This window comes from Chamaea fasciata, unplaced genomic scaffold, assembly GCF_029207755.1.
Source record: "Chamaea fasciata isolate MVZ Bird 193981 ecotype frontalis unplaced genomic scaffold, bChaFas1.0.hap1 SCAF_1, whole genome shotgun sequence".
NCBI lineage: Eukaryota > Metazoa > Chordata > Aves > Passeriformes > Sylviidae > Chamaea > Chamaea fasciata.
The window spans coordinates 64,103,546-64,125,050 of NW_027094086.1; positions in this window are offsets into that span (position 1 = coordinate 64,103,546).

A 21,505-nucleotide genomic window follows, 5' to 3' on the forward strand; every position below is an offset into this window, starting at 1 on the left:
TTTGAATGCAGTTCCACGGAAACCTGTGTGTTTAGTAAGACTTTCATAACCAGTAGGAAACAATAGGGATTTTTTTTGGATATGGATGACCAGCTAGAATTAAGAAAAAAGAACATTCCCGCAGAATGCCAGAAGGGACCCTACTGTTATCATAATGGGGGGACAAGAGTGAGTGTGAATGTAAATCATTGCAGATAACTAAAGCAATGTTTTGTTGTTATCTTTCTCACTGATAACGTCTTGCAGGTAAGGAAGAGAACTATGGTTTCAGTGTCTGTTGTTCCTTCATTTCTCCATGTGTCTACGTCTGCCTTGCTGTGCTTCTGCTCTTGGTTGGTTACATGGGATGTGAGCAACAATAGAGACTACATCGTCCACCTGCAGATCTTCTTGTCCTCAGTGAGTTCTCAGAAGGTGATCATCCACCACTGCAGATTGTACTTAGGGCATCTTGGTAGCTGTTCTTTGATAGTCATTTATTTCAGCTACACTTTTGAATTTCAGAGGCACCTGCCTTGACAACCACTACCCTAGCCCACAGCAACAAGGCAGAGATGACTATATCCTACAGGCATATGTGGTATGCTGAATTCATACCCTGGGCTTTACAAAGCCCTGTGTACGATGGTTTTCATCAGAATTACTTTAATTCTATGTGTTACATTTTCTGAGCAGGTTATATTCCAGTGGCCAGGAGCAGTTCTGCATGAGTGTTCCCTAAGCCTCAGCAAAAATTCTCCTTAATCAGAGGCCTTGGAACAAAACTCAGAAACCTCCAAGAAGAAATAGTTTACATGACTTTATTGCACTCCAGAAATTTCTGGTTTAAAATGCCTAAAGAAAGTGGTGTTTCTTTTCGTTTTTTTTGGTGTGTTGTTTTTTTTTTTCCCCACAATGAAAAAAAAACCTGAAGAGTGCTGGTATTGCCTATAACGGTTTAGGAGAGTATAAATAAACTGTTTCAAATCATTGGGAATTTTGAGCAAACACTGACTTTCTAAAGATTCAAAAGCACAAGTGTAGAAATTGGCTTGCGTTAGGAGGAAATCTGTTACTGCCCTGACTAGATTAACCATGGTAATTGGCACTGGGGTTTTTTAACATATTGTGCAGTGCTTTGCAGGCGGTAGTAATAAATAATGTGCACTTAGCTGCACTATTGGTCATTCACAGTCCTATCACAGCAACCTCCCCCCATTCAGGGAAGATAAATGTGATTTAAATTAATAGCCAGTCCTAAATAACTCCTCAGCTGGTAAACGATGCATTTATCAGGCCTAGACAGGCAGTGTCCTTTGATTCATGGTCCCCTCCTTACAATGTGAAGGGTGCGTACAAAAATTGTTATTACTTTTTAATAAAGTGTAGCAGTCAGTCTTCAGTCATTTATCAGAAATGGAGGCATTCTGACAAACAGAAATATCTTAGCAGTGGATGAATGAGAGGTATAAAGGACACATTTCTCAACAAAAATAATCACTGACTAAATAATCTCATAAAAGTCAGCTTCTAAGTACCTTGAAATAAATGTATCCAGCTGAAAGATACAGACTCCATGTGCTGTTAAACTAAAAACTAAACCAACCATTACAGCACTCACCTGCAAACAAAAATGGAAAAAAATTATTTTCATCTTCATTCTGTGTGGCAGTAATTCATATACAAATAGTGGTCAGCTAAATAGCAAATTTCTCAATATATTTTCCTTATCGTTTCTAAGACACTAGCTCAACTTCCTTTCCCCATTTATAGCTTTTAAAGTAAATGTGGTCATACATAAATAAACAAAGCTTGGAGATGGAAAAAGAATGATATTGAATGAAGAAACTGGTAACCAAATGTAATTTTAAAGGGTTTATAGCTTATGCATTTTCGGTATTCTTTTAGTATTTTAAACTTTATTGTTCTTAAAATTTAGGCATCTGCTCAGGATTTGGCAGGGCAAGGCCTTTTTGTGCGGGAAGGTTGCCTGAGGAGGTTTAGAGGAGGCCATTCTTTGCAGGCAAGCATCCATATTGGTCATGTGTGAACTGAGAGCAGAGCATTAAACCTTCCCTTCATCCTAATGATTTGCCCATCCACAGACTTCAAATCACATTCATATAAATGTAGGAAGACCAGACCCTGCACTTTTAACACGAACTTTTCTGCAGTTTCTCTTGTAACATGGGACTGGGTCCTCTTAGCACTACACAGTTTGGTGGGGTATTACTGCCCAAAGTGACACAGAGCTTATCCCGTTAAAGATGTAACAAGAGGAGTGTTCAGCTGGAGTCATCTGAGCACAATCAACTTCTAACATCACGCTGTGAGTAAACTTTTCTAATAATTTCTTACTGCTGTTCAGTGCCTCTTTTGTTGCTGAGCTCTGGCTGCACAGACTACCCCTGCAGAAGGTGAAACATGGACCACTAACACAGTGAGCACATCTCACTGTGCTCACCTTAGCTCCATCCATCCCTCTTTGTGCTATTCCCCTATCCATCTCTTGTCAAATCCCACAGGGCAGTGCATGGATGGGCTTGTTGGTACAGGAACACAGTTGTTGCTTGATTACAGCCATTCTGCTCTACCTTGGAGCAGCAGGAAAGTCCATGTAACAGTCCTCACAGCCAATGTAAGCCAACTTCCGTTAAATCCTATTCAGGCAGGAGCTCTTCTGCTGCATCAGTCAAGACTTTTGTTCCTTTTTCCCTGTTTAACTTTTAACTTTGTTTTGGTTGGTGTCACACTTCAGGAAAGACTCAAATAAAAAGTCATGTAGAAACATCCTTAAAAATGGCCCTTTGTGAATCTGTTCACAGTGAAAGAAAACTACTGGTCATAAATACAGTCATGAATAAATCCCCCTTTGTCCTTATACTCTGTTCCTTTTATAGGTAGAAGGAATTGCATCTACAGGCTTAAGACAGTATTGAGAATTACCTGGCAACCCCAGGTTGTGCTTGAGATAATTCATTTGTATGGGAACATCTCTGCTGTGCCTGGTCCTCACACCAGCATCATCAGAGAGACAGTGTGCTCATATGAAGTTCTGCCTTTCAGAAATCCTGTGTTATTTTCAACATTGCATTTGACATTTGGATCACCAAAAACTGCACTGCTCTGTGACCAAAAGAACTCTTTGGAAAAACTCCCTTCACGAGAGTGCTGAAGGCCACAGGAAGAGTTGCAAATTGCATAAACATCTCTCTTTTAATACAAAAATAAATTTAACATTGAGGCATTTATTTTTATGAACTAGATCACATTTTCCTCTTACATTAGAGAAATAGTTACATAGATTTTTATATTGCATGTTTTGTCTCATCTAATAAACTGTGTCTGGGCCAAATGCCAGTGGCTTGAATTAAAAAAAAAAGAAGTGAACACTCATTAGTTTAACTGTATAAGCTGAGAATATATGGTAGTTTTCTGTCCCAAAATAACCAAATATTTAAGAAATACATACATATATACATAATAAATATTAGTGTGAAAAAGTGATAATTAAGACTCATGTTGGATATAAATAAGGATTAGAGTCTTCTGGTGCGACCAATTGCTCATAACACAATCTTACCAACTGCAGCTGGTAAGAGTGTTTGAGGATATAACTCAGTCTTTGTACTGAAAAATCATTTGAAATAACAGACAGGGTGAAAGGATGAGTATTGGAAAATAAGTTCTGGGTGGCAGGATACATTAAGCTTAGGAGTAGTCTGCCATGAAAAATGCTGGAAGTCATTTGAGAAATTTAAAATAAAATTGGAAAAAATACCAAAAAATGAATGTTGGGAAATGATTCAACATTGGCAAGGAAGGAGAATAATAGGTCATATTTTAAGGAAGGCATTAATAAGACAGTTCTGAAATGTCAGGTTTTTGAAAGCTGATATTCCATTAAGCTAACATATTGCTAATTACTCTTAATTTGGATTTATGTTATGTATTTCTATTGGTGATTCTCCCTCCCAAAATTACAAGCAAGCAGGAAAAGGATGTAAGTTTTAGTGACAGTTTGTGAATATTTGACTGATTTGCCTCTTTTGTCTGCTTCTAGTGTTCATGCTGATGTTATGTGCTCAGCTTTTCCCTGAAAACACAATTTAATCAAGTGGAAGGGTGGTGTTTAAGAAAAACTCTAGATAAAGAAATTGATCATGATGAAACAGCCTCTACAAAGTTCAAAATCTACAGATGGCCTAAACCTGATTTTAGCTGGTTTCCTTTTATTATAAATGCATTTGTCTTCTGTCACTTCTTCTTCTATGGACAAGATTTTACTTGAATTCACTCATAGGGAGAAGGCAATATGATAAGTTCTATATCATAATAATTTGTCTATATTGATAACAGTAACGTGAACATTATATATACCAATTATTTTTTCATTATCATGATGACGTAACTGAAGAAGAAAGCAATCAAAATTTTGAATATGTCAGCCTGTTTTGGTTTTGTCCTGAAATAAGTGGAGATAGTCTGCTTTTACTGTATAGACATTAAATTGACTGAGTAATTTACAAACAAGGAACTCCTTTCCCACTTATTTTTAACTCTTTATAGAACAGCTACATGCTGATCTCCTCACTTGGAACTCTTCTAAGGATTCACAGCCACTGATGTCTAACATCTATTTTAATATAGAAACACATATTAAATTTCAAAAAACAATATCTGAAGGAAATATTGAAATTTTTTTCTTGTCTTTTGCTCTTCAGAAAACGTCACTTTTTTGTTTTTATTTGAGATACTTTTTTTCAACAAAGCCTTTTTCATTTGAGATATAACTATTAAACTATTACTCTAAACTTTGTCTAGTTTCCTTGAACATTAAAACTCTTCCATTGAAATTTAAGTATCTTCAGCCAAAAAATGTCAATTTTTTGCTCTTTTCACAATCACACTGTACATGAAATAAAAAGCAGACATATTGAATTAAAATTGTGTCCTTGTGTATTAAAACAACAACAACAGCAGCAGCATCTCACTCTTTTATGCTGGAATAAATTAGCCCTTTAATTTAGTTTCATGAAAAAAATACAACCTCAAAGTAATTCTCTTGTGTATAGACCAACATTAAGCCTCATACACAGGTAACAGTCAATCCATTAACCTTTGCTTTGAGCTTAACCTGCGTGTCCCTCACATCACAGTTGTTCCTCCTTTTAATACCTTTTCCTTAATAGTTGCTCACCCACAACTGAAAAGGGCAGAGCAGCTTCTCATGACATTGACTGTGCCACTGCAATAATAAGCTTCTCTTCTCTTTTTTCCCACCTCCTGCCTCACTATAGTGTCAGCAACCATTTTTTGTGGGGGAAGGTAATCTAAAAAGAGCTGTAGAGGCAGAGGTCATGTTAAACTGCAACGCAAATGTTATTCCTCGATTATCTAGCTGGGGTAAATGTCAACTGCTCCAGGCTAAAGCAATTGGAAAAGCAGAGTGTGTGAATCTAACAAAGGGAGAGAGAGACACACACAAGGAAGGCGAGCTGGGGGAGGGGGAATTTAAACTGGGCCTAGCTTGTTGGCTGGGATGTTAAACCAACACTTCTGTGTATCTCTTTTCTCCAGTGGACAGCAGTGCTGTCAGCTGCATGTGGCCTGAGCCCAGCTTTCCTCACCCATTCTTTTGTAATAAGTGTGTCTGTAACAGAAACTATTGTGTGCTGAGGCAGTGGTTTCAATGGTATTTAAACACTTGAGAGATCAGTGTTCATCCCACTTTCTGAAGAAATGAGTAATAAATTGTGTGGGGAAAATATATATTTAATCCTGTAGAAAATTCTACAGTTTGACATTCTTTAATATATGGGGAACTTTGAAGAAAAATCATGACACAGCATTGGTTATAGCTATAGTTAATACAACTTGCAAAAAACACATGTTACAGTGAAAACATTCTTAATGATAGTAGAGTGGTCTTGCTGTTCTTCTCATATAAGAATATATTTTTTAGCCATCAATGAATACATTTATTATTGAATATCCCAGATTCTTTTCTCAGTTTTCTATCATCAGTTATCATTATTGCTTGTGCTACTCATTCCTACTCCAGGTTACCAAATAGATAAATAAAAATATTGAGTGCTAATATAAGGTGAATACTTGAAAGAGATATACATTGAGTAAGAAATTCTAACACAGTTTCTGCGAATGCATGAAAACCTCAACAGATCCAGCTTTAGTGTCTCACACCTTTTTTCTCTTCTGGATACAGAAATTTAAGTTTTCAGTAAAGAAGGTGTTACAATTTGTACACTGAACTGCAGTGAGCAGTCTAATGGCCAATGCTGATAAATTTTGACATGTTTAAGAAAGCAGTTGAGAAGCAGAAACCACTGATATGATTTGCCATCACTTTTTTCAATACAAAGTTGAGGAAATTAAAATGTCACTGGAAATTTACTGGTTTAACCATCAGCTAATGACAATCATTACTAAGCTACACAAATACAGTCCTCAAAGAATACCAGGAAATCTTCTGTGTCACAAAGCCCTGAGTTCCACCAGCAGCTTCATGAGGAACAGACTCACAGATAATTGGTTCCCTAATATTGCTGGCATCCTTGTTGCAGACTGAAAAGCTTTTTCCAGCAGCCAGAACTGCCCCCAGCAATGAGTCATACAGCACAGTCATACTATAGCTTATGATCATTTGTATCACCTATTTGCATGGCATTGATCACACCAGGTTTATGCTATGAAAGTGCTCCACCAACATAGTTGTGACCACAAATTCTCCAAGTCAGTGCTGCTTCACCCACCAGGAGCTATTTCTGATTCAGTAGCCAGTGAATGCAGGAAAATTTTATTTTCTTTAGCATGGCACCTATTAGTCTCCATCTGTCTTCTTTACATAAGAAACTTATTGATAAACTGGAGAAAGTTCAGCAGAGGTCACTAAGATGCCTAAGGCTCTGCAACACTTGATCTTGTGAAAAGACTCAGAGATCAGGCCGAAAATGAGGTCATTAAGGAGTGGAAGCCAGGTTTTTGGCTGACTTGCGTAGTGGGAGAACAAATGACAATGATCATAAATTAAAACAGCGGACTTCTGACTTAAGGCAAAATATTTTCATCTACAGGACATTCAAGCACTGGAAGAGGTTGCCTAGAGGTTACCGTGAGAAGATGTGCAGTCTCTTTCCTTGGAGCTTTTGGAGACTGAATAAAATCTTGGGCAACCTGGTCTGATTTCACAGATGACCCTGGTTTGAAAAGACAGCTGAGCTGGAAACCCCTGGATGTCTCTTCCAACCTGATAATTCTACTTTGTGATTCTAGTTTGGATTGTTGTAAAGGAGCTGAAACAAAAACAAAACAAAACAAAAAACCAAACCCACAACAACCCTGAATCCTTCTGCTTTACAATTGTGTAACCTCACCCATGAAAGTAGTATGAGGAAGTCATCTCAACGCAATATGTGGCATTTACAATATGTCAACAAGAATTACAGCTTTCAGTCATTTCACAGAAAGGCTGTTAACTTTTCAATAATCTTCTAGAGCCATGTTTTATCTTGAACACATCAAGACACACTGGGAGACAAGAGACCTTGAGTGATGTTACCTCGGTGTGAATGCTTGACTCACTGTAACACAGAGAGCATATCTGAATATTACCAATTATATTGTACAGCTAGTGGGCAAAGCAGATTACGATGGTGTCATGGCTGCCATTGAGGCCACAAAACCACTGGCAAACAGTCAAGGTGTATTTTTAGCAAGTGTTAAATCTGTCTAAAAATTTTGTCTGAAAAAAAAATTATGCTGAAATTTCACTCTATTTCTGTGGAATGGAGTACAATAGGAAGAAGCGTAAGTAAGTGATAAATTCACACTTTAACATAGTTCTGGTAGGGTGGCTTTCTGAAGTCAAAATTTAACCGTGATGTAAGCTTTAAAAGATAGTTTAATGCCATTGTTTTCTTTCCCAGATTATTGTGATCAGATGAAGTGTCTAATCACTTACCTACATTAAGCATGCCCAAAGGTTGCTTTTGGGTTTCCAGATGAAGTAATGAGCTCATTTCCTGGTGGTGGCAGAAGCTAAAAAAACAAGTATACAGAAATCCATTAGAACTAATTCACCCAAACAACTTGAGTGAATCACTCAATGTCCTTCTCTCACTGGGCAAAGAAATCAGTATGGCTTGATGATAAAATTAATGATTTTTTTAAACAAAGTAAATGGGGTATTTTTAATGATCGTAATGGTATGGTGAAAAATACACAGGACTGTCTATCAGCCTTCTAGTTTGTAAGTACATATGAGCATCATTAAGTTAGCTCATCTAGGTTCATCCCTATGAAAATCAATAAGTGTTTTCATATGCTTCAAGAAAGAATCACACTTGTAACAAGCACTACTTTAGAAAAGTTAAGAAATACAGGAGGAAAATCAGAAAAAATTGTTGGAAGTTATTTGATCTTTTGAGCCATAAACTTTGAATGGAAAAAGAAATGTAATTTCAAAATGAATGGCACTACTTCCTTTTTATGGTAATTTGTTGCTAATTATTTTTAAATTCATTGTAATTTAGAAAAGTGTAGCTCTTGAAAACAGAAGATAGTGTGCAATGAGCTGGCTAGCATTATTAGGTCTTCCAGAATTAACACATTTTAATTCATGAAGTTATCAAAAACATGAAAGATTAAGACTGACTTCTGAAGTTTTAGAACTTTTATACTTTAGAGCTTGGAAAAGCAAAACATTTTATGGTGGTAAGAAACATGAAGAGGTGACTGACAGTAAATATCTACATCACTATTCTTTTATCTTATGACTCCTTAATTTAGCAGCAGAAGATGATAAGATAGAAAAACTAGAAGCTAAGATTTGGTGAATATTAGTGAGAAATAAGGTACACTTTTTCTGTCTGATAAGTATGCTCTAATCCAGCTAAGAGATTTGGACCTGATCTAAGTCTCACCTAGTAAAATTCTATAAACTGAATGAATCAGGACTTCTGACAGGGTAACTATAAAAGTCTATTGAATTTGTGAATAAGAGGTGTGAGTAGTCGTACTTCTCCTAAGTGCAATAAAGAAAACCTGCTTTACAAACCTAGGGGCTGAGTCTTGACATGTTTTGATGTAATATTATGAGTGAATTCTTAAGTATAGTAATTGGCATGAAAAAGCTTGCATGCGGTAAACTGTTATCATTAGTATTGTGGACTCCACAAATAGGACACTAGAAATATTTATGAAACTCAGACATCAAAGTAGTTTCTTTTTATCTCTACCTTCACCCAGCCCTAGTAAAGCCTAATTGAAATACAATAATTATAAATGAGCTTAGCTTCTCAATTTAATTTTCTTGTGAGTAGTTTCATTTATTTTTCTTAGGCTTTGTTAACATGTTTTAATTAAAAGATTTAACAAAGCTCAAGACACAACGTGCCATTAGGTATAGGAACATAATGGGACATATGCACAGAGAACTGATGAACCTCTTTTTATAAGTTTGACTGTTGGAACAATTGGGTGAGTAAATTTACTCATGAATCTGAGAAACACTATCATGTAGGAGGCCAGATCCCAGAAACAGGCTCTTTGATGTCCACTTCAGGCAAAACTTGACAAAAAAGAATTCTTCATCGGTACCACTAGATTGTAATTAATATAAACATAAATCCCACTTAGAGAGAGAAAAACTTAATATTAACCACAAAAGTCATTCTGGAAAGCACATTTTCAGCAGTCACAAAGAGCCATCTGCAAGAAAGCTGACCCCAGATCAACAAAATACTCACCAAGACTCATAATGAAAACAGGATACAGAGTCAACTTCGTAGCTAGAGGTAGTAAGGAGGAGATAAATCATTACAAACATCAACATCTGGGCCCTACAGCTGTCTCAGTCTTCTCAACCTCTTGCTGAAAAATATTAAAATGAAGCACAGATATGACTTTACTGTGAAAGTCCTTATGATGTATAGGCAGCAGAAGCATTTGAAGTCTTTGTTTAAGTGACCAGTTGAATATATTGATAATACTGGGAGACCCAATGTGAGAAGAAACCAAAGGAGGGTCTCAGATTGCCTTTTGGAATGTCCATGTAATTATCACAGGTAAAATCATTATAGTCAAATAACTGCTTTTACAGGGAGAGAAAAATTTAACACTTGTCATTACACTTTGAACATACAGTAGAAATGGACTTAGTTCAAGTCATTATAGCTCCCATAGCATATTGATTGGTAAGACTATTTGGGATAAAATTTCTTAAGAGCATGCACTCAATAAAGGAATGAGGAATATGTGGTCTAAGACTAAAGAGGCAAATTTCTCCAATTCTTCTAGCAACAACTGTCCAACATGCTCAAATTCTTAGTGCTTCTAGACCAAAATAATAATTTGTATAGGGCACTATGAAAGAAAAACTTATGACGATAAAAATTTGAATTATTTATTCTTATGAAAAACATAATAGCATATTCCCAGAAGGCCTCATCCTTGTGAACATTTTCTGGTTTTGATGTTCCATTAACAAGTCTTGAATATGTAAAAATATCCATACATTTCTCATGTTTAATGCATTCTTTGTGTGAACTTGGATTGTATAAAAGGAATTAGGCTACTGTCACGCATGACTCATTTAAAATGTGCAGAAATACTAATCTTTCCATTTGTTAAGCATCTTTATTTATTTGAAATCATACATGCATTCCAAAGAAAAGAACTGCTGCCCTTTGCTCTCATCAGTCTTTTATACATTAAAAAAATGGATCTGAAAAAGGAGACTGAAGTTATCTCCCTTCAGCCCCAATACTCATAATAATTTTCTTTTTCAAAATCCTGCTTTGTCTCACCTCCAGTTTCAATGAAAACCTTGAGCTTTTCAGGTGCACACGAAAAAAAGAAATCAAGCAAATTTAATTTTCTGAAGTTTTCTTAATTTGCTTTGTTTTCTATTTCTCCAGAAATTTTGGACTTCAATATTTCTTTTTAATTTCATCATGGTAGGCATAGATTTCTCACTAATTTGCCAGATTCATATACGGAAGATTTGTGTTACTGAGAGAAAATCTGCAGTGAAGCAAAGCCAGGGCAATACTGAGAGAATAAATTTCGTGTGACACAGCAGCTATCTCTGGCTCCTTCAAGCTTTACCTGATGTAGTACAAGCTAAAAAATCTGCACAGCTATACATGCAGAATTTAGAAGCTGAAAATCTGGCAAACTTTCTTTGCCTGAGAAAATGCAGAGGAAGAAGGCTGTGTGTACAGCTGGGAAACAAGCTGGAGAAGCCAAGTGAAAAGCCTGTGTACTGCAGAACCTCCACTTGTCTCTCAAAATAGATGATAGGTCCACTCCTGAGAAGTAGTACTAGCTGCTGAAAATCTTTCTAGCTATTACAACTTATATATGACTGCTACAAAATCTTTCTGTTTCACAAGGCTGTTTTCTTTGTTTAAAAAAATGGAAAAATGGAAAGAGAAATAAACAAATCATAAGGCCCAGAGGCCTTCCATGAGAGCTCATAATCACAAAATGCGTTGTTGGCTTTTTGATTTGTTTTTTTTTTTAATAGTCTTCAACAAAAGCAATAAAACAAACAAACCACAGAATTATTATTCTTCGTTTACCAAGTCTGGGATAGAGTCCCTTTGGCTGATCCAAAGAAGCCCTTCCCTTCCTACCTATTTGCTCCTTGGAGAAAGCAGAGATGATGCTTAATCTCCTTCTCTATTCACATTTTCTGGGCCTGCACTTCTGCTCCTCAGTCTGCAGTATGCCCTGCACCTTCTTTCTTGCTGTGCGATCCTGCTTGGAAGGAATAACTCAGCATTGATCATGCTGCCTTCTCACAAAGGGCATAAAGCAGTGACATTCCCATGTAAACAGTCAGCCTCTGCACAAAGGCTCCCTTCCAAATTGTGGCAAAAGTAGAAGCTCCTATAAAGCATTAAAAATGTATGTAATTAGGCAGTGGCTAGAGAGAATGGCATGGCTAGCTGTAGTTCTCAGCTGGAAACAGTTCAAAAACCATGTCTGTCTTCTCCAAAATCACTATTTAAACACTGCTAGACAGGAAAGGGAATATGTTTTTTCTTACACTGAAATTGCGATTGTACATAATATGTTTAAAACCACATTGGCTGGAAGGAGGCTAGGGTTGAAAGAAATTACTTAGCCTTGTGGTTTGTACTTTCAGTCAAGAAAGCAGGAAAAGGAGAGAAAAGAGCTGCTAGAGGACCTCTTCATGTGTTTTGTGCTTGACTTTTGCAAGACCAAGCACACATTAACTCGATTCTTTGCTATCCACTTCCTCCTTCCCTCCTCACTAACAGGCTAACCTGTATACAATCCTTTTTAGAATCAGAGTTTAAAATGGGCTTTATTAGCTTGCAAGAACCTCTGCACTTCCAAAATCAAGAAAAGATCAGAGAATGAACACAGTGGGAGGCTTATAGTGCAGAGGTTGAGTTGAGGTTTTATGGTGGACTCCAGATCTGGTGGACTCTGCTTGTCCAGATAAACACAGCTTTGACTTTATATTTCTAGATTGTCACATAGAAGGAGCATTTGTTGTATCGGTTTTGAAAAGAAAATATGATTTATAAATTCATGTAGTCATATTTTATTCAGAATAATGATCTTTTCAGAAATGATCAGGTGCTTATTACATTGTGAGGGGAGTTCTTGTGTACCAGCAGTCAAGCCCTTGCTATTAGCATGGAAGCTAAACCTAGAAAAGAATATAAGAAAGGGTAGCAAAAGAATTCTTTACAGAAAGTAAGGTATCACTGAACCAATTGAATTTTACTGAGTAAGAATGTCATACAACCAGATTTTCAGTAAAGCTCCTTGAGCATGAAATCAATGAAGCTGCAATTCACCAGTGTCATTGCTTTTGAAGTCCCTTGGTGCTAAGGATGACAGCACCAGTCAGGGTGAGCCAAGCTCAGTGGGTTTCCAGACTGCTCTGCTGGCCTGGAGCACCCTTCACAGCAGTAATCAAAGGGTGAACTGGCTGCACAAGCAGCTTTGCTGTGAGTCTTTCTGCCTTTGGTCACTCTGAAGGAAAGAGTTGTGATTTCCTTTCCTGGATCTAAGTGCTCAAAAGAGAGAGGTGGTAATTTGTACCGAGTAACAGTGCCTGCAGCATGTTGCTGGAGACTTTTTTGGGAAATAGTACTTCCTTTTCCTGGTCATTCTCTTCATTCAAAACAATAATTATCAGGGTAATTGTTCACTGTCTACCTGAACCTGAAAGGTGGAAAATTACACCTGTGGAAAATAGAAGTGTTTCAGGTGAACACAACACACAAATGGAGATATTTTCTTCTTCAAAATGGCTGCATGATGAACAGCAGCACAGTTGATATATATCTACCCCACCTTTTCCCTTCTTTAAGTAATGTTAATTAAGCTGTTTATTGTTGTGCTTTTCACAGTGCTGGGCAGACTGAGACTGGAAAATTCACAGAGCACTAGTACAAACATCTGTTCGTGTATCAGTCTGAATATGATGGCTTTTGTAACTATAAAAAAATATAGGTATGTATTTATCTATCAGAAATTAAAAGTATTCACCATTTTGATATATTGCATATAAGTTTTTTTGTTTACAAAGGAAAACGCTAGACAAGAAGATGCTGTAATACAAAGTGTGTATAATTCTGCAGTAAAGTGCTGCAATTAAGAATAAGTATTACACTTACAAATAGATGTTTTACCACAAAGTGTATATACACACAGAAAATAATCTATTAAAAAATGCTAAAGATATTAATTTTCTGAAGATACTATTAATTTGTCCTGGAAAAAGAACCTTCTGCACAACATTTCATGTGACAGGAGTTTTAAATGTATTCTTAATAACAAACTTCACTGGAACTGATGCTTATACGAATGCTTATGAATGCTCCATGCTATCATTTTAATTCTTGGAATGTAAAAATGGAAAGAGGCATAAAATAAATAGGAAACCAAATAAAGAGTTTATGTTAAAATAAATAAAAAATTAAAAATCCATTCTAAACTAATTAGAATAGATTTCTTGCATTTCAGCTAGCTTTGTTGCGTTACTTAACTTTTACTTATACTGCCTTTATCTTCTTTTCTATTGTAAAACATTCTCTTACTTCACTGAGAATGACATGGTGTGTGTCTGTTCTGGGTGGTTGAGAGAACTCTTCTGCCTTTGAAGACTTTTCTGGAATCATAGCTTTTTAGTCCTATAAGGACTACTTTGGTTATCTGATTTACACTCTTTGAGTAAAGAGCACATAACTTTAGCAGCAATATTTGAAAGAATTCCTTAATCATGACTCAGAATCATTCATAGTGGGGAAAACTTAGTGCATCATTTCATACATGTACTATTTTGAAAATATGATTTATGGAACATTTCCAAATATCAATTTATAAACAAAAATTCATGAATATTCTCAGTAAAAAAAAAAAGAAAATCTGTATATGAGACCTCAGAATACTGAAGTAAATAACAGTCATTTTATTTGGTGTGTTCAGATATGCTATAGAAAAAAGTATATTTCCCAGTTTTTCATTTTCTTAAGGAAGAACACCCTGGTTGCCTATCCATGAGAGCAAATATACAAAATATTAAGGTGTATACACACCTTTTTTAATAGTAGTATGCAGTTGCAATGTTTTGTCTTGAACTAGCTTTCATAGGATGGGGTACAGTGTATTTAATGAAAAGGGTTGATTTGAATGACAGCTGAATACCACAAAGAAAAGGGCAGCCCTGCATGGGTCATGACTGAAATTGGCTGCTGCTGTGATTTAGTATGAGCTTTTCAGTTGGGAAGTGGATATTGTAACTCACAAAAGGTAACTTACAGCAACAAATTGAGCTGAATAGAGCTCTGAATTAATTCATGGTTTATTGAGTTCCCCTCTTGTCAGTGATAGCCAACAGTTAACTGAAGTGATTAGTTCAATATTCAGTCACAATGATGTACAGCCAACTTTCCAGCTTACAGAAGTCCTGAAAGGTTTAATTTAAATCCTGGCAAGTACATAATTTAAAAACAAACTAAAACAAACAAATAGAAACCATCCAAAATTTGTAGCCTGGGACAGGTGAGTTCAATACAAGCCAAAGGATGATAATTTTCTTCAAAAAGCATACAGCCCTTCAGTCTTTTCCTTCATACAGGAGGGATTAGATAGGTCTTGTTACTGCCCAGCATCACCTGATACACCAAGGAAATTTCAATAGTGTTTATGCTGTTTGTAAACTTCTGAAAATAAATAATAATTAATGGTTAGTAAGTACACTAATCCTGAAATCAGATTGAGCTGGAAACTTTCATTTTCCTAGTCTAGAAAGAAGACAAGAGTGAGTTAAAATATCTGTAGTTCTTTGTAACGTTACCATGATGAATAAGAAATAAACATGAGTTCATATCAAAGGGTAGCTTTGCAATGACAGGACTAATAAACAAAAGCTTAAAGACAAGACCTCATACAATAAGGGGCCTCAGTCTCATCACTAGTAGTGTTGAGGTTCAGCTCTATTGTTCCTTCACCTCTTCAAGTCATGGCTGTGTATTGGTCCTGGAGGAAAATAACTGGTTAATTCCTGTGCTCAGCAAAAAAGATATATTTGTGTGTGTTTTTTCAAGGTTTACCTGCCTTTTCTTATCCAGATTGTGCAATGAAGTATGTAAAGTCACACTCTAAAGCACAGAAATTCCTTATAAACACTTAGCAATATCACAAAAACATCTGCTCCATAGGAAGCTCTGACTGGCAAGAATTTAAACCAGAAGTTCTGACAGAAAATGTATGCACTCCTTAGAGAATGTGAGAAGGTTTTCAGAAAAGTTGCCTTTTCATCCTGATTTTAGAAGAATTCTATGTGGTGTTATTGGGCCAACCTAAAGGAAATGTGTTCCTGCTTTTGGCTAGAGGCAAGACAGTTTTGTGCCTTTTCAAAGGCACAGACAGCACCTACTGTTATTAGGAAGGGCTCCTTGTAACCATTTAACCATAAGCTTAAATGGTCTTACAGCGGAGTACTCCATGAAAAAGGCCTCAAGGCATAGCAAGTGTGCAGTCAGGAGACTGAAAAAACCCAAATCTGTTCGAGTGTGTAGGTATTTAAGTCAAAGTTATCTCTTATTTACCCTACTTATTTTAAAATATATTATAATAAGGAAGGAAATGATACATGAGCATTGAGTGTAGTCACTGGTTCATCTGTGATCCCCGGCATTACTTGTTAAGTCTTGAGGATCAAATTCGTCTTTGATGTAGCACACTTGTTTTAGTGGAGTTTCATCAGTAAGAAGTTTGGTCTTTATGTAAAGCAGATTGTACATTGTATCTGTAGATACAAAAGCATCTTTTTCACAACTGCAGCAGATTATCTCACACTATCATGGGCGTTCTGCAACAGATCATCCTTTTTCACCTGGTAATAACAGCAGGAGAGCCATGAAAATAAGGACAGATAAATAGGTGTTCCTATAAATTTTTGAGTTTTTATATAAATCTAATTGGCTGTGCTCATACCCACTTATAAGGAAAAAAAATCAGTATTGAGAGACTCAGTTTATTTTAAAATATAAAATCACTAATACTCATAAAGATTGACTGCATGATCGGTCCACTTAGTTAAAGAATGTCCAGAAAATCAGTGGAAATAAATAATAAATTCAGAGAAATAATGATGTTCTGCAAACAGCACAAGTTAATCCAGAGTCAGTTATTGAATTCTTCAAGACAACACATCTGGCACAGTCAAGCCAAACTCTCAGGTACATGATTAGCTTGGAGAATGTGACTGGCCTGACTAAACCCATGGGATTGCACATATTTTAAGTCACAATCTTCTTAGGTATTTTGTATTGGAAACAGAAGGCTTCTAAAAGCACCACATGGAAATTTTGCCTTGCATTTCTTTGGAAGATATGCTAAGTTTCACTCAATGTAATTATTTATTTTTTTCTTAATTGCACATAATTAGCATTCACTGCCCTATCTCTACAGATGTGCTTCTGCCCACATATTTCAGAAGACACTGGAGTCATCACATCATATCCCACAGCTGGGAAAAAAAGCTTCACTAGGACTTCAGGGTCTGCCTTGAAGTTGCCATGAGTTTCCTCAAAATGGTTGCGAGGCAGAAAATGCACAAGTGGCTCTACAGGTAGCTTTCCAGAGAACTGTGTTATACTTACTGCTTAGCTATGGATATAAACTAGTAGGGAATTGAAAAGAGGGAACTTTAGGCTGATTTAACAGGCATCCTAACCTCCAAAGTTACACAGAATTATTTTTCAGAATCATGAGAGAAACATTGTCCAGAATTGTGCAAGATTCATCTTCATTGCCTCTACAGTTTGGATCAGGTGTGTATTTTGAATTGACTCCTTCTAATTGCGTATTTTATGGTGCTTTGGTTCACACTGAGGAGTGCCCAAAAGAACAAATGGCGTTAATTATTTTCAGATGAAATTCAACAAGGAGGAAGGCTTCAAACAGGAATCTGACTGTGCTTTAGCTGCTGATGTGTGTTCAGTTCATAGGACCACATTAGACCTAGACTTTAGGAGTCCCCCATCCTGCATCTGAGGGACCTAGTCCCAGTGTACAGCATTATTTCTTACTTTAGATATAGTTCAGCATGTCTAAAGTGCTTCAACACTCAGCAGTGGATCTATTCCAGATCATAACAGATGGTAATCTGAACTATTCTTTTTCTATAGTCTGAAGAGATACCAGAAAGAAAATATATGAACAATATTCTAAAACTTCACAGAATAATTCAGTCAATGAAGATTAACTTTCTATCATTTCTGAAGTCCGAAAAATGGCAAAAATCTGTTGATTTTTTTTTAGTGCTGTTAAATTTCAGTCTCCTATTAAGTTCATGTTTGTGATTTTTTAAAAACTCAGAATCTTCTTAAACACAGTGCCTTGTTTTTTATACTCATGAAACCAGCTCTATAACAGGAAGAGGAATGTGCTCTCATTTCAACTTTATCTGTTAGCTACAAAAAATGAGTTTAATCATTTCATTAATCAGCCATTTTTTTTAGATCAAACTATATTCAGTCTTCCCTAAAGATTTTATTCTGTGATCACTGTATGAAAAACTAAAATGGTGAACAGGAAATTGAAACTGTTATTATACAGGAAATAACAGCACTCTGTCAAAATCTACAGAAGAAACATATGTTAAAACTTACTGTCAGCATCTAACATATCAGATCAGATAGAGAGAAAGACCAAAATTACAAGAATCATTATAATATCAATTGAGGGCAAAGTTCTGTCTGAAAATAAATCCTTTCCAGCTCCATGAAAAGGAGCTGAGCACAGAGTATTTGATGGAGCAAAGATCCTGTCATAATTTCATATACTGGTGGATCATATGAAAGAAAATTCAGTTCACCCTCCTATCCCTCCAGATTTTGTACAGTAACAACTATAATATCTAATATGTGTAATGAACTCCGTGCCTTTGTTATCTATGCCTAGCTTGCAAGAAGTGCTCTGGTGTTCATTACCAGCCAGGGAATAGGTGTTCAAGTGCTGATTTCTCTAGTACAGTCCTGGTACATTGTATTTGGATTTATTTGCTAATTCAATTATTGTTTGATTAAAGCTGTGAGAAAGTGTTGAGATGGAACAGGAAAACAGGGAAAATACACAGATTTCTGGGTATTACTGTCGAGGTTTTTGAACTTTTGTAAATGAACTGAGAAAACTTTATTCTGTGATTATCATTACTGCCTCAGTACCCAACTGCTATGGTTTATGGTATTACCTGTATTTCTTTAATCTATCTATTTTTCATATCACAACTCATCGTATGGAAAAATTATTTACATTCTTAGGTCAACATTTTTTTGGCAACAGGTGGAAAGAAAACCCTACCCATCTCAATGACATGCAGCATTAACCACCAACTAAAACGTGTATTTTCCACATGCATTTCACCTCAAACTTAAAGGAGAACTTGGGATTTACCAGCCACAGAGCTTCCAGGCAGTTTATAGCTTCTCCTTTCTTAAAGCTTATTAATTACAGCTCCTAGAACTAAGTTTTAATCAGAGCAATCTCGAAGATGTTTAGTACAGCACAGGCAGAACAGCAGTGCATTTTTCTGCTGCTGAACACTGTTCAGACATGACTCAGTTTGCTGGAGTCCTGAGCTGTGCATTCAGCATGGCCTCAAGTGTGATTATCATAAGAAATCTGATGGACAATATTTGAGTAAGTTCCTGTTAAACACTTCCTCTGAGTCCAAGTATGTTTCTCTCCTCCCAGTTCTGTGAAACATTAGATAAGGTTCCCAGGAGATCCCCAAGTTCTTAGGTTGTCCCATAGAGTTGAACTAGGCAATATGAAAATAGTAAACAGTACCAAGACAAACAGAATCTTGTGCAAAACTAGTTGGAAAACCATCTACAGTAACAGACACAAGAGATGGCTTCTAATAGCTTCTGACTTCTCTGGTAAGCACCCATCACCAATATTCTTGAGCAACCACTATAAAAACCACAGCTAAGAGATTGTCACCCTTCACCTTTCCAGTTCTTCTTCTTACTTGTGAGCTAACTCTTCTCTCTCATCTCATTAAATAAGATTTCCTACCATACTAAATATAACTGTGTTGTCTCTACCGTACCAAAACCAAATTCCTTCTTTCTTTTTGCTTCATTCTCTAGGCCTGAAGTTGGCTCCTATAGCCTTGTGTAGACATCCAATTCCTATATGTGATACAATCCAAAATTTGAGATTAAGTATAGAACATTAGCTTATTCCATGAGTTGTGGACAAGACTCTGCTTTAAAGTGTTAATGTTAGATAATCACCACACTGAAAAGCTGAGCACCTCTCACTTTGAATTAATGTGCAAGAAACATATTCACATGTGATTGTTATAGATCCAAGCAGACCAGATCTCTAAAGCACAGGACAGGTAAACAGAGATGTTGCAAAAACTACTTTTTCTAGTCATACTATGTAAGGTTTCAACAAATGTTGAAAAGGAGAGACAACAGGAAGAGAAAGACAAAACATGATGTGACTTCTGTGAGACCTCCCTCCCCTTTTCTAAATCTGCAGGATCACCAAAGACCTCAGATGGCAACGTGTCTCTTGATGGTTTGGGTCAATCCCAACTTTATGTTTTGGTGTCCTACTTGGGCCACTACAGACACAGCCATCAGGTGGCTGAGCTTGTACCCTTTTCCTGATGCCAGAGTAAGACTGTTCCAGTCTATCTGGCATCTGTATTAATAACATCAGTCATTGCCTTTACTAATTACTTCAGGTAAAATAATGGAAAATATATATTTCTCAGTTCTGTTTCTACTAACAGTCTCTATCTACCAGTTGAATAAGGTTGCTAGCCTTAGAGTCTAGAGGGTGTTACAGGGACATGAAAAGGAAATAGGAAAAAAAAATTTGAAGTAGAAACCTTTCCACACAAAAGAGGAAATATTTAGGTTCTTGCCTGCATGGACCCAATGTTATTTAACAAACCATATTTCTCTACCATTTTTTTTAAACATAACATTTTTTTAAATTTGCATGAATATTCACTATATTTGCAGAAATAATCTTGCTGCAAGAAATTAGCTTATACATGCTGATAAAGCTCTTGGTGAATCAAATTTTGCTTTGCTGCACAAGTTGATAGTGACTTGCAATAACTTACATTGAAAAAGGAAAATGTGGCATTGATTTCACCTTTAACACAACATCCATGGGAGAGATGTCTGCAGTTACACACTGGACCGTAGAAAATTACAGTATTATCAATACCATGTTTCTTTTGGTTCTCTCCTGGAATACCACTCTAATTCTGACATGTGATATACTATGTCACCTCCATGCCTGGTAGATTTACTCCTTTCATCTAGATTTCAAGGTATAGGACCTGAACTCAATTTCATTTTTCTTTTTTAGTCTTACAAAGGCATTCTTCAGTTGAGCCATAATGAAAAGCAGTGGTTTGCACACCACTGAAGTAAGCAGTCATAAAAAGAAAACTGGAATTCACAAAATTGGTTGATGTTCACTCTTTCTTGAATGCAGTCTGTGCAAAAATGAAATTCACTATCTTTGGATTGGCTGTTGTGGTATACACCAAGCTCTAGTTCTTCAGAGTTTGACCACCTTGAGTGATAAATGTTAATGACTTGCTCTAGCATTGCACCTAATATAAATCTTGCTGTCATTGATGAAAGGAATAAAAGTTTGATTTGTTAATGAAATATGATGTGGTCTTTCTGGTGCTCTATTTAAACATCACCTTTAGATCATGTTTTTAGAAGTCAGGAGTAGCCCCAGGCCCTCCATAATTCTAATTGATGTAAATGAAGAAAATAATGAAAGTTTGTGTGTGCTGACCCTGTTATACAGAATGGTTTCACCTCAGTTAATCAAAGAACCTTTAGAGATGTTGCAAGCATCTGGCCTGAACAGAGAGTTCTTCATTCTCTGCTACTAAGCTGACAGCATTGAGATGAGATACTGTGCTCAGATTTTCAGCAAAACAGCTTAGTTTCTAGATGCT